The following is a 13,000-nucleotide window of genomic DNA, read 5'->3' on the forward strand; positions in this document are numbered from 1 at the left end:
CCTCCGGAATCGGAGGCAGAGGTCGTATCCATTGGGCTATCATGGCTCGTATTATACAATGTCAATTTCATTTGTCTATTCAAATTCATTGCTTAATGCATTGAACATTTTTGCTCACGACAAATGGAAAACATGTTCCCTTTGTTAGTAAGTTATTGTACTCGTACTACAACAAAAACCAACTACAACAATAACTATTTTCTCTCCCCATCTGTTTGTACAACAACTAAAAACAACCGCATAATAGGCTCCTATGACCTCGTTAGGAGAGTAGCCAAAAAATTGCAGCGTATTTGTGCACAAAAAGCAGTATTTTTCATACAAATATAACCAGCTTAGCTTCATTTTGTTACAGCTGCTCGGAAAACTTAGCCACAGTTTTCAATTTTCAAACTTTTACGGTGAAATAAATTTATTATGATTGAAAATTTTCATTTTTATTAAACGTAAGCTAATAGAAAAGTCGTATTATAGTATTAATGATTACGTAAACTTCTCGGGACGAGCTCTGTCAATGGTCATAAAAACTCTTCTACTACCTTACTTTATCAGCCGATAGACGTCCACTGCTGGACATAGGCCTTTTGTATGGACCTCCAAGCACAAAGGTCTTAAGCCGCTAGCATCCAGCGGCCCCCTGCAGCCCACTTGATCTGTTTGTGTTTGGCCTTGTCCATAAAGCTAATGCCCAAAGAATGACCACGCTGGAGATGCGGGTTGGTCATTTGCAGGGCTGGATTTTTTCCGTACCGGTTTCGCTGCTGCCCGATACCAGCCTATGCCTCGTCAATCAGTCTGCAGGGTGCACCATGAGCAGGTGAGGTTGGCAGTTGGGGAGACTGACTGGTGCTAGCCTCCCCCTTACACCCCAACTCTCTACTACTCTTCTACTATAGTAATCACTTTAAATAGTTTAAAAAACTAAAAAACACGCTTCTAGCACGCATTAAAAAATTACAAATATTGAATTTAAGTCACGTGACTATTTTTTTCGTATTCCTGAAAAAAAACCCTTTCATTTGGTATTCACATAAGCCAGCACACAGCCAGTCCATCATCTTGGGGAGGCCGCCATATTGGATTTGTAATGACGTTTCTTAGCTAGGCATGTATCAAAACTCAGAGCGTGTGCAAAATTTCATTCTATACGAAGACCGGGAAGTGGGTCAAATTGAGATTCCAAGATTTCTCTTTCCTACATAGTTAAAGTGATTCGGGAGGCCGCCATATTGGATTTGTAATGACGAAGTTAGCCACGTACTGTCATCAGAACTCAGAGCGTGTGCAAAATTTCATCCTAATCGAAGACCGGGAACTGGATCCAATTAAGATTCCAAGATTTTCTTACATACATACAAGTGAAGCTAACATAAAGCGTGTAGAAATTAAACTACTTTTCCAATAAAGTTATGTTAATATTTACTCGTTAAAAAAATATTATACCAACATAATAATTATGTAGTTAAGCCGTCATTATGGTTGATCGCGCCACGTAAACACAGTGTAGCGAGGAAGCAAAACGCCACAAAGTAATTTATTTTCTGCATTCAGATGTTAATTTGATAAATGGTGGGCGAGACAACTGCTATTTATCATTACGACGGTTAGCGGCAAGGTCACCAGTGCGGTATACTTTGTCACCGTAACAATTACGTAATGATCGGTTATTCAGTTTTCACCATACACTTAGAGTATAAATTATACTCTTATATTATATTATACTGTATAATTATACGTAAAAGGCTGCCCTGGGATTTAGTTTTTGTAAAATGGAATTTTACATATTTGAATATAATTAATGAATGATACCGGAAGCTCTAAAGAAGAATGGCGAGATTGCATGTATTTTGGGACTAGCTGATAGAAGTAGCGTGCATAATGGAAACCTAATAATAGTTGTGTATCGTTATTAACAAATAAGTAAATGGTAAGCAGTCTTAAAAAGCAGGGAAAAAAGATATACCTACCTTAAATTAATAGGTACCCTATTTATACAAATGTGAAAAACACCACCGCTGACATACACCTGCGTGATTGCTTCATGAATAAGAAAATGCACGTGGCATTTTTGTTAATAAAATGCACCTTTTTTTCTTTTGATTCCCGTTTTGTAAAATCTCAATATTTTTTTACAAGCATATTACAAAATAATAGTTTTAATCAATACAAATGTACGAGTGTACGATACTTCAGAGTGACTCCCACTTTCGCCAACCTCCTTTGTAATTTTTAAAAATAATCTATATTCTATGGACACCAGAAGGCTTATTAGGTGTTCGGTTTACCATTCAAATAAAATGTCACTGCATCGTTTTTATCGTATTATCGGAATTGTGACCATCTAATATATTTTTTTCAACGAAATGATCTGGATTATTTCAACAAACTTCTACTTAATTTTACAATGATTTTTTTGTTTCACGATCATCTAACATGATTATTTCAACAAAATTACGTAATAACGGTTTTTCGTTGAAATAATCATATTAAATGGAAATTGAAAACAAACACATTCATTGTTATTCATGATCTATTTTTCATAGAAATTTACGACTATCATAAATAAATAGCAGAACCTCTCGGTTTCACCAGTATAGTTCCTTTCCCGTGGAAACACGTGGATAAAATATAGTTGTTACTCTCTGATAATGTAGCTATCTATTGGTAAAAGAAGTTTTGAAATCAGTCTAGTATTTTTTGAGCTTATACGTTAACTTTCTCCTAACAAAGAGGAAATATGTAAGTTTAAGTTATGTAAGTACATACAAAAATTCAAATATTTCTTCTTTATTAGGGGAAAGTTTTACTAAAACACAAAAGGTACAACTAAACTAATGAAATATCTCTTTAGGATATTAGTGTTTATCTGTACTAATATTATAAAGAGGAAAACTTTGTTTGTATGTTTGTTTGTTTGTAATGAATAGGCTCGAAAACTACTGGACCGATTTTAAAAATTCTTTCACCATTCGAAAGTTACATTATCCACAAGTAACATAGGCTTAATTTTATTTTGGAAAAAATAGGGTCTCGTAAGATATTTGGGTTTTTCGGACACAACGTGTGAAAAATCAACCAGAAAGCTAGGTGTAGGGTAGGGGTAAGGTAGGAGTAGGGGTAGGGTAGGGGTAGGTAGGGGTAGGGTAGGGGTAGGATAGGGGTAGGTTGAAAGTTTACATCGAGTTTCACGCGGACGAAGTCGCGGGCGTCTGCTAGTAATTAATAAATTAATTAATAGAATCACACTATAGGTGAATGAGTATCACACTAATATTATAAAGGCGAAAGTTTGTGTGTAAGTGTGTATATTTGTTCCTCCTTTGTGGAGCGCCTACTGAAGCGATTTGGCTGAAATTTTAAATGGAAATAGATTTTACTCTGGATTAACACATAAGCCACTTTTCATACCGAAAAAATCCATGGTTTCCGCGGGATTTGTAACAAACTGAATTTCACGCAAAGTCGCAAGCGTCCACTAGTTCATGGAATAAATCTAGGGATAATAAACTACACATAATAAACTTTACGGCTTTAGTTTATAACATGAAAAAATCCCATCTGACTAATGCTCTATCTGTTTTATTTGGTCCACTTCAACCGGCAAAACTAGTATCTACGAACTTTAGATACTTCAGTTGGGTCCGATATGTTGGAAATTCACGTAGGTTTTCCTTAGTTTTCCATAAAGTTTTTTAATATTACAAAACTACAAGAGCGTCGAACGTTCGAAATGTAAAAATTCTCTTGTACGCATTGCTGCATGTAATGAGAACCATGACACGGAAATATGTGGATGGGTTATTTTATATCTTTAAAATCTCGAAAACCGCTAGATGTACAAAGCTGAATTTTAGCAGAGAGGTAGTTTATAGTTAGTAGTTATCCACTAAGAACGGATTTTGCGATAGGGCTGGATAAAAGTGGTCTAAGGGCGGAAGTCGCGACCGTGACAGAGCAAGCTATGTTCGCTATATTTTTGCGTGAACGAATCACTAATGAGTATATTCTATTGGTTTTCCAACGTAGCTCACGTTGGCAAAATTTAAGTGGCAATGAATGAGGCGTATCTAGGATTATTTCCTAGGGTGGGCCCAGGCCCACCTTAAGGGGCCAACCTTAAATACCGCTAAACCGAGTTGACACTCACTATCGAAATGTCGTTTACAATGTTTGTGGTCGCTGGCTTCTGAAACGGGTCGACTGATTTTATTGTTTTTTTTGTATATTTATATAGTCCATCATAGAATTTTAAATCGGTAGCCCAGAATTCTACAGTGGGCACTGGACCATTTTAGGGTGGGCCCGGCCCACCCGGCCCACCCGCTCTATACGCCTACCTATGGATGAGGCACATAGTTCGTAGAACCGAAGGACGTTGGGGTACCAAAGAGCTGCATTGTCGACCCCATGCATGGCAATACGGTTAATGTACTACTTATTTCTGTATCATGAAAATGTGTTATTGTGCCTCATTATTGACGCTTTTTTGAGATCTTTTTTATAGTTAAATTACAAAATGTCAATACTAACTAGCAAAGCAATTTTAAAACGAAAAAAATAATCTCACTATGCAATGCAATTATGTATGTTGCATCGCATACAGATGGCTGCAAGTTTTATAAAAATTAAATATTATTACAAATACTATTTAAATTTTGGAATATAGATACACACGGAATACGGCTCACTGCTGAGCTCGAGTCTCCTCTCAGAATGAGAGGGGTTAGGCCAATAGTCAACCACGCTGGCCCAATGCGGATTGGCAGACTTCACACACGTAGAGAATTAAGAAATTCTCTGGCGTGCAGGTTTCCTCACGATGTTTTCCTTCATCATTTGAGACACGTGATTATTTAATTTCTTAAAATGCACACAACTGAAAAGTTGGAGGTGCATGCCCCGGACGGGATTCGAACCCACACCCTCCAGAATTGGAGGGAGAGGTCATATCCACTGGGCTATCACGTATCGTATACAAAGCTTTTATTTTGTGGTTGTATCAAGGCTCCACTCGGGCATACAAGTGCGGGTGGAAACAATTTTAATTACCAAATTGTTTTTAGTCTGTTGAAGCTAACAACGATGTATTTTAATTAATGTTTAGAAACAGTAACTTTCATTTCTGGATATTAAATAAAAGGTAATGTACGTGGTTAGTATGGTATGTTAATGCCTTCCAACCTACTTGTTATTTTTTTTTAATATTTATATTTATAATAACCGAATTTAATGTAGCATAATGGTTAGGCTTAATTTGACTACGTATTTTATAGAATAATAATTAAATAAAATGAAAAAAAAAAATAATCAAGCGAGGTTTGCGATGTTTCATTTAACGATATTTACTAGACGTTCTCGGTTTAAAATATTAGATTCTTTTCTAAATGAAGTATTATTGGTTAAAACTATTTTACTTGGATGTTAAAACTGGCTTAGCTTGTATTGCCTATTGACTTATCAAGTAGATGGTTAAAACTTAAAGTTAACGATCGTTCGCACGACAGGTGAATTTTCCACTTAAAATCATTAAGTGTTGTTTCGTAAGCTTTTAATAGACTTTTGTACTTGAACTTTTTGTAAACTTTAAAGATTTTTCTAGCGCGAGCTATTTCCAATTATATAAACCTTGCCTGAACATATGCATTTATATAACGAAAGCCCTATTTAGTTCAAATTGATAGTTTTTGAGAAAAACTTATATATTATATACCTACAAATATACATTTTTAAATCAACTAAAAAAGTGCACACGTTTTATGACTATTTCATGAATATAAATACAATATCATGTGTGTTAAAGAGACTCAATTATATATGCTTTCTACACAAACTAATATAAGTCAATTATACTAAAATAATATAAAACTCAAACATGAGCTATACATCAAATTATACAAAAGTAGAGAGAATATTTTCATAGTACAATTTTCGCATTAGAAAGCTTTCAAGAAAATTCAACACTAGGGTGTTCAAGTAGAAAACAAAAAGGTGATAAATCGTTCGCTAGATGTATTGGAGATCAGTGTGCAGTGTTCCAGGTAGGTTCCACCATTTATAATTGTCAGGAAATCGCATTATCAGGGAAACAATCTGCGAGCGATCGAGAGTAACGCCAGCGGCAAGATAAATAGTTTTGTGCTTTTAAAATCTATACTGAATATTATAAATGTTGAAGTGTGTTTGTCTGTTTGTTTGTCTGTGTTTCACGGCAAACCAGAGCCCTATAACACTCGCGAATAACGTGGCTTTCTAGTGGTAAAATAATTCTCAAAATCAGTTTGGTATATCCAGAGGTCCTCATCATCATCATATCAGCCGATGGACGTCCACTGCAGGACATAGGCCTTTTGTAAGGACTTCCAAACATTACGATACTGAGCCACCTGCATCCATTCGCCAGAGGTCCTACAACGCTACAAAATTCATCTTTTTAGAGTGAAATTCCGAGGCCACAATGGATTTTTCCGAGATATAAACTAGCCGCAAGTTCCAATATATACCAAAATTCATCAAAATCTAACAGTCGGACAGACATAATATCGCATTAATACTAGTAATATTAGATTGATTATCGGCTTATAAGCTAAGTCCTTACGGAGTTCACTCCTAAACCGTTAAGCTACTAATGGTAAGGGATGATCCACATTACAGTGCAGCGCACGTAGTAAGCTCGACGCAATGGGGTGTTCGTCAAGATACAAATTGGACGGAAGCTCGGTCTATTCAGAGCCTTCAAGGATTTGTGCCTCGATAATGAAGCATCATCAGTTCGAACCTCAACGTGATATACATTAAGAATATGCAGTATTATTATAAACTTAAGTAAGAACTTGTTTGTTAGTAGTACCATCACCAGCCTGTATCCACTGCTTGACATAGGCCTTTTTCGCCACCACACACGATCCTCCGCCTTCCTCATCCAGCCACTTTCCACTACCTTCTTAATATCGTCGGACCTGAATCAGGCTGAAGGGTGTCCTACACTGCGATGGTACGTGGTCTCCACCACCACGTACTAGATTAGTAGTACATGTAAGCAGTAACCTTCGTAATGTCATATCTACTGCCAATAAAGCTGAAAGTTTGTTAGTCAATGGTCTTACCAGGCAACTTAACTCCTGATAGGTAACTTATGGAGTTTGGTATGTTTTGGAAGTTATGATTGAGAAGTAACAGGTTTCAATGGCCCGAATAATATGCAAGTATAAAATGTATTTTTAAAATATTTTCATTGAATATCATGAGAAATTATGTCCCCAGTTTCCAGACCGTAAAAACTTATAGTTCAATCTTTAACGGGAAGTCTTTAAAGTGGTAGAAGTCCCTTTTTCCTAAAGGGACTTCTACCACTGTCCAAACTCCATAATAATGGGGATGATGACTAGGTTTGAATATACTAATTTTTATGATACATTCGGGTAAATTAAGTCAATGTTAACTAATTTATACTTAAAAACAAAGATTGTCTGGATATTTGCAAAATAAATAAGATTATAAAATTTCAAAATCTTTTAAAAATCTTATATCGTAATTAGATGAAAATTCATACAGTTTTAGTTTCCTTACATTAAATGTGATTTTTTTTTTAATATATGAACTTTAAACATAAACGCACAAATAACAAAGATGTTAGTAATTTTGTTTGAACGCCCATACAAATCTAACGATCATTATGTACCTACGACGTCAATAATTCGTACCATTTTGGGGCGTTTTTCAGTGATCCGTGGCAGTGCCGAATCTGACCATTTAAATCCCTGTAGCTCCGAAAGTAGTACTCTTAATTTATTCCTAATACTTTTAAGTATTATAGACAATAATTATGTATAATAGGAGCATGATATCATACTATATAGGTAAGTACATGATAACAAATGTATGTATGTATGAAAAAAGTATGATTACAAACTTTTAGCTTTTACAGACAGTTCTGGCTATCAAGCTCTTGTACTATATTGTGTTTCATACACAGGCGACTGTAAAAAACGTCAAACTTTCCCCGACAAAGAGTCGACTGCATTGTATTGAATGTGTACCCAGTGGGAATTGGCGGAATTGCATTGTGTTGGAACATCGCAGCCATGTAGCGCCAATTTAGTCTGCGCTCAAAAATCCCCACATCCCTCGGGTGCTTCCACATACGACGTGATGTCAACCGTTGATTCTGCAGGCGTATTCACTATCTTTAATGTATATTGAGATTCTATGTAAAAATATCACTGGTGCTTACTGATGGATATCATATATTAGGTTTTTTTTTTTTTTTTTTTTTTTTTATTCTTTACAAGTTAGCCCTTGACTACAATCTCACCTGATGGTAAGTGATGATGCAGTCTATGATGGAAGCGGGCTAGCTTGTTAGGAGGAGGATGAAAATCCACACCCCTTTCGGTTTCTACACGGCATCGTACCGGAACGCTAAATCGCTTGGCGGTACGTCTTTGCCGGTAGGGTGGTAACTAGCCACGGCCGAAGCTTCCCACCAGCAATATATTAGGTATTAGGTAAATGCCATTTTGTCAATAAATTTGATGTTTATTTTAATAGGTTGATAGTCAAGATCATAATAGTAAATAGGCCAGCTGATCTCATAGAAATAAAAATCATTTGAACTTGAGCATTGAGCATTTTGACACAGGAGTACCAACATCATCAAATCCTGATTTCCTATAGAAATATCTCCTTTCCAATAAAATAGAATCATCAGAAATGGTCCATAAACAACGGAGTTATGGTTAAACATACATGAAATGATATACCGTCGAATTGAGAAAACTCCTACTTGTTTTGAAGTCGGTGAAAAAGAGTTGTTGTCAGAGACGTAAGTTTGGTAAATAAAAATATTGTTCGTGAAAATGGACTGATTCGCGCAATTGGCACAAAAGCGTTTTCCTATCGCAAATAGAACTCACTTTATTTACACTTCTAGTGTGAATCTTCGTGTAAATCCGAGGAAGATTTTCCGTTTCCTTTTCAAAGCAAAAAAAAAAAACGTGGAAAGCATTTAAATCGATTTTTAAAATCGTGATATTGTTAATGCATGTCAACAGCCTGCAGACTGTTGGTTAATTACTTACTGGTAATTAATGGTACTTCTACGGTCGTACCATATCACAAAGAGTAATAAACTCCACATTTGTGAAATCCTGTTATTAAGTCTTAGAAATAACCTTGGAGCTGTAGTACCGCCTTGCAACACCCCATCAAAAGACTAAATGGCGTAGAAAACTGCGCCATAAAACTCGCAACAGAGAACGTTTCAAGATCTCAAGCTAAAACAATTAGGAAGCACGATTTACATAAATTAAGCAAATGTTTTTGATGGCGTCAATTCTACTGGTACATTGCGGTAAACTGCCTGTTAAGTACACGAACTCAGAAAACTGAGACATTGGAAGCTCATAATGTATTTTTGTTTCTTTGTTGTTTGAACAACTTATGCGTTACCTATTTCTAGTAGCACAATATAAATCATAAGTTTCGTAGAACTCGAAAAATGCCTAAAAGTTTTGAGGCAGATACCCTGAATTGTTACCGAACTAAATCGGTGATATACGACCAGAAATTCCCCAGCTCACAATACAGTGTATTGTTGTACAGAGAGTAAAGCTATTTTAAAAGGGGAAACGAAAAGAAAAATAACGTGCAATGTAGGTAGATAAGAAAAACAACACAATTGGGAATTGCTTTCAAAAGCAATTGAAATTTCAGCCTCGTGATTTATTTGGATTGTTTTTATTACTGGATATCCAAGTGAGGATAGTTTTATTTCAATTTAATCCTACAATTATTAAAATAAGTAAAAAGAATGTGTGAAGATTTGCTACAATAAAAGATACAGGCTGTTTGATAACACTAGTTAGAGTTCCTTTTTGTTCTCGTAACACGTTTATTTATAAGTTGACACTAACACCTTAGTGAGTGTAAGCCCTCATTCGCACGAGAGTTTTTTGAATGGACGTTAAAAAAGCGTTCTAATATAGTTATATTCCAAAATCTTTATTATAGGTTTTTCTTTATTATAAGTTGTAATGGTTATTATTTGATATTTATAATATTTTGTGTAAAATTATTAGTGTTTCGGCGTCCATCATAGAATTTCCAATAGGTAGCCCAGTATCCTAGGGTGGGCCCCTGACTATTCTAGGCTCATACTAAACCTAACCACTTTTTGAAACTAGAAAGATAAAATTAAACCCCAGAGAAAGGGGAATTGGATTCAAATTACAAAAAACATACTCTACATAATTTATATGTATGGAAATTGGATGAAAAACGGAATTTTAACATATCAATGGCTGTTATTTTCATTTGTTCTGACAAATAAAAATGCCTTTTGTCGAACAGATTAGACGGACCGGGATAATGCGAGACTGGCTGCAATCTGTGGAAAATAAATAGAACGGCAACAAAGCGAGATTAATACACGCCTGTCGAATATTTCGGTGTAAAGGGTTTGTCAATAAATCGCCGGCTGATTTATTGATGCCGATTCAACCATCTATTGAAATATATGACTACTGTGTCGGTGGTCATGTGAACCAAAACAATGTTTGTTACTGAGTTCTGGCATTATAAAAATTGTTTTGAAACTAATTCTCAGTAATGTATATTAACATCATCATTATAAAAATATTGCTAAAGATTTTTTTGAATTGCAGCTAAAATTCTTCGAACGATTCTTTGTCTGTCTGTCCGAGTTTTTTTGTTATTCGGGCATCACGCTGAAACTACTGAATGAATTCAAATGAAACTTGGCACGGTTTATTAATACGGAGAAGGTTATAGAGATTTTATTGCGAAAATAAAATAAGAAGGGGGTGAAATAATGGTTGAAAGTTAGTATGGAAAGTCCTTAATTTTTAGAGTTATAGTTTTGAAAATTTGTTCATAAATCATAAACGAAATATAATGGGATTCAAAAATTTTTAAAATTCAAACTCTAAAGTGATGAAATAGGGCTTGAAAGATTACATTGATTTCAACGCGGACGATGTCGCGGGTGTCCACTAGTATTAAATAAATATATGGACATATCTACATCGGACGAAAGATGGTCGATATTTAAGTCTGTAAAATGTTTATAACATATCGCAATTATAAAATCGACCATTCGACGCGATGTGCCGATAGATGGCAGTGTAAGTAACTTTGTATCGCGATATCGTTTGGTTCGTACGAAAGGTATATATTGTGATTTTTTTTGCAATAAATAATATTCGCATTGTAGCGGCCAAGTGCCTTGGTTATTTAATTTCTCTTCTATGCGGATCCCGAATTTGTTCAGCAATAAAGAATGTTAATTTGACTTGATTTAATCTATTTGTCGTAAATAGATTGTAGATCTAACCTATCCTATATTTGGTTTTATTTTTAGCCTCGAAATAAAGTTGAAACGTTACTCGAATTATATTTACAAAAGAAAATTAAAACGTCGGGTCGTCGTAGATTCTGACATTACCATACATTTCAATCTCGCGCCAAGTGGTGGAGGGCTCCTTGTGCATAATTCATCTCAGCTCAATCTTAGCGCAGATATCTTACTCGGATAAAGCGAATCATTTATCAGATTGGCCGATGCTAAATTATTCAGGCATTGAATGTAAGCACTACATTTTCTTTTTACTATCGGATGCCCCGCGTTTTCATCCACGTAGTCCATGTTCCTGTGGTCATACGAGGATAAAATATAGTCTTTGACACTCACAAATAACGTGTGTCGGAGTATAAGGGGTTTCACAACAGAAGCGGTTGTCTGCAAATCACAATTATTGAATGAAAGTCTGTCAGGTCTAACAATTCCCACTAAGAATGTTACCAATAAACCCTGAGTAACAGAGAATGACCTTGAGTGGAGTCACGCACTTGTGAACGATGTTTGTAGTGTTAAAGGCGCCTTTGACCAATATCTAACACTCCCCTTTTCCACTCAAGTCACTCTCCCCTCCTATCCCAAATAACCAATAAAGAATTACACAACAAGAGATGTGTACGGCTCGAACGCCACGAGCACACTGAAGCCGTCCGTACCGCAAGTCGTTGCAACGCGGCGATAACACGTGGCTTCCTATTGATAAAAGAATTTTTAAAATCGGTTCAGTAGATCCAGATATATTAGGTTAGTTACATACAACCTCTTGGGTGGAGCTTAAACTCATATCCGGTGAAAAAAACGGAAAGTCTACAAGCGCCCTAAGCCGTGATCAGATAAATTAAAAAAGTTTCTTTTTTATTTTAATTAAAAAATAGTCAAAATATCGAGAGTATAAAATATCTAAGTAGCTCCGACTGGACGAACAATTGTGACGGATGACTCCCACGTGAGGCATTTATAACAAAATTAAATAATATTTCGTAATTTTAAAATTATGTCCTTCAAATATATATTTGACCTTAGAATTTATCTTTATTTTTTACTGCTATTTTACCTAATCTTTCAGTTATGTGCATTTTATGAAATTAAATAACACGTGTTTAAGGAAACCTGCATACGTATGTATTGGCGGTACGTCTTTGCCGGTAGGGTGGTAACTAGCCACGGCTGAAGCCTCCCACCAGCCAGACCTCGACAAATTAAGAAAATCTCAATCTGCCCAGCCGGGGATCGAACCCAGGACCTCCGTCTTGTAAATCCACCGCGCATACCACTGCGCTACGGAGGCCGTCAAAAATATTCGGTCTGTTTTCCACGATCTAAAAAAGCGGTTTTAAAATGGCCTGCTAAACTGTTTGGAAACTATCGCTCGGCTCGGCACGGCTCCAACTAGCGCGCCATCTTTAATTCATGGCGACATCGTTAGCACTTTTGTTCTAGCTATACCGCCTGAATGAAAAAGTGCCTCAATATTGAAACAACAAAGGACAAAAATTCTAAATTTGAAATCTCTATGAAGAACTGAAATATAGATACCAACGAACTAATGAAGTAAACTTTCGAGATTGATCATCTTCAAAACTCATCTCAGACTGTCATTCAGCATTAACAAAAACAGAAGCAAAC

The sequence above is a fragment of the Bicyclus anynana genome, chromosome 12, assembly GCF_947172395.1.
Source record: "Bicyclus anynana chromosome 12, ilBicAnyn1.1, whole genome shotgun sequence".
NCBI lineage: Eukaryota > Metazoa > Arthropoda > Insecta > Lepidoptera > Nymphalidae > Bicyclus > Bicyclus anynana.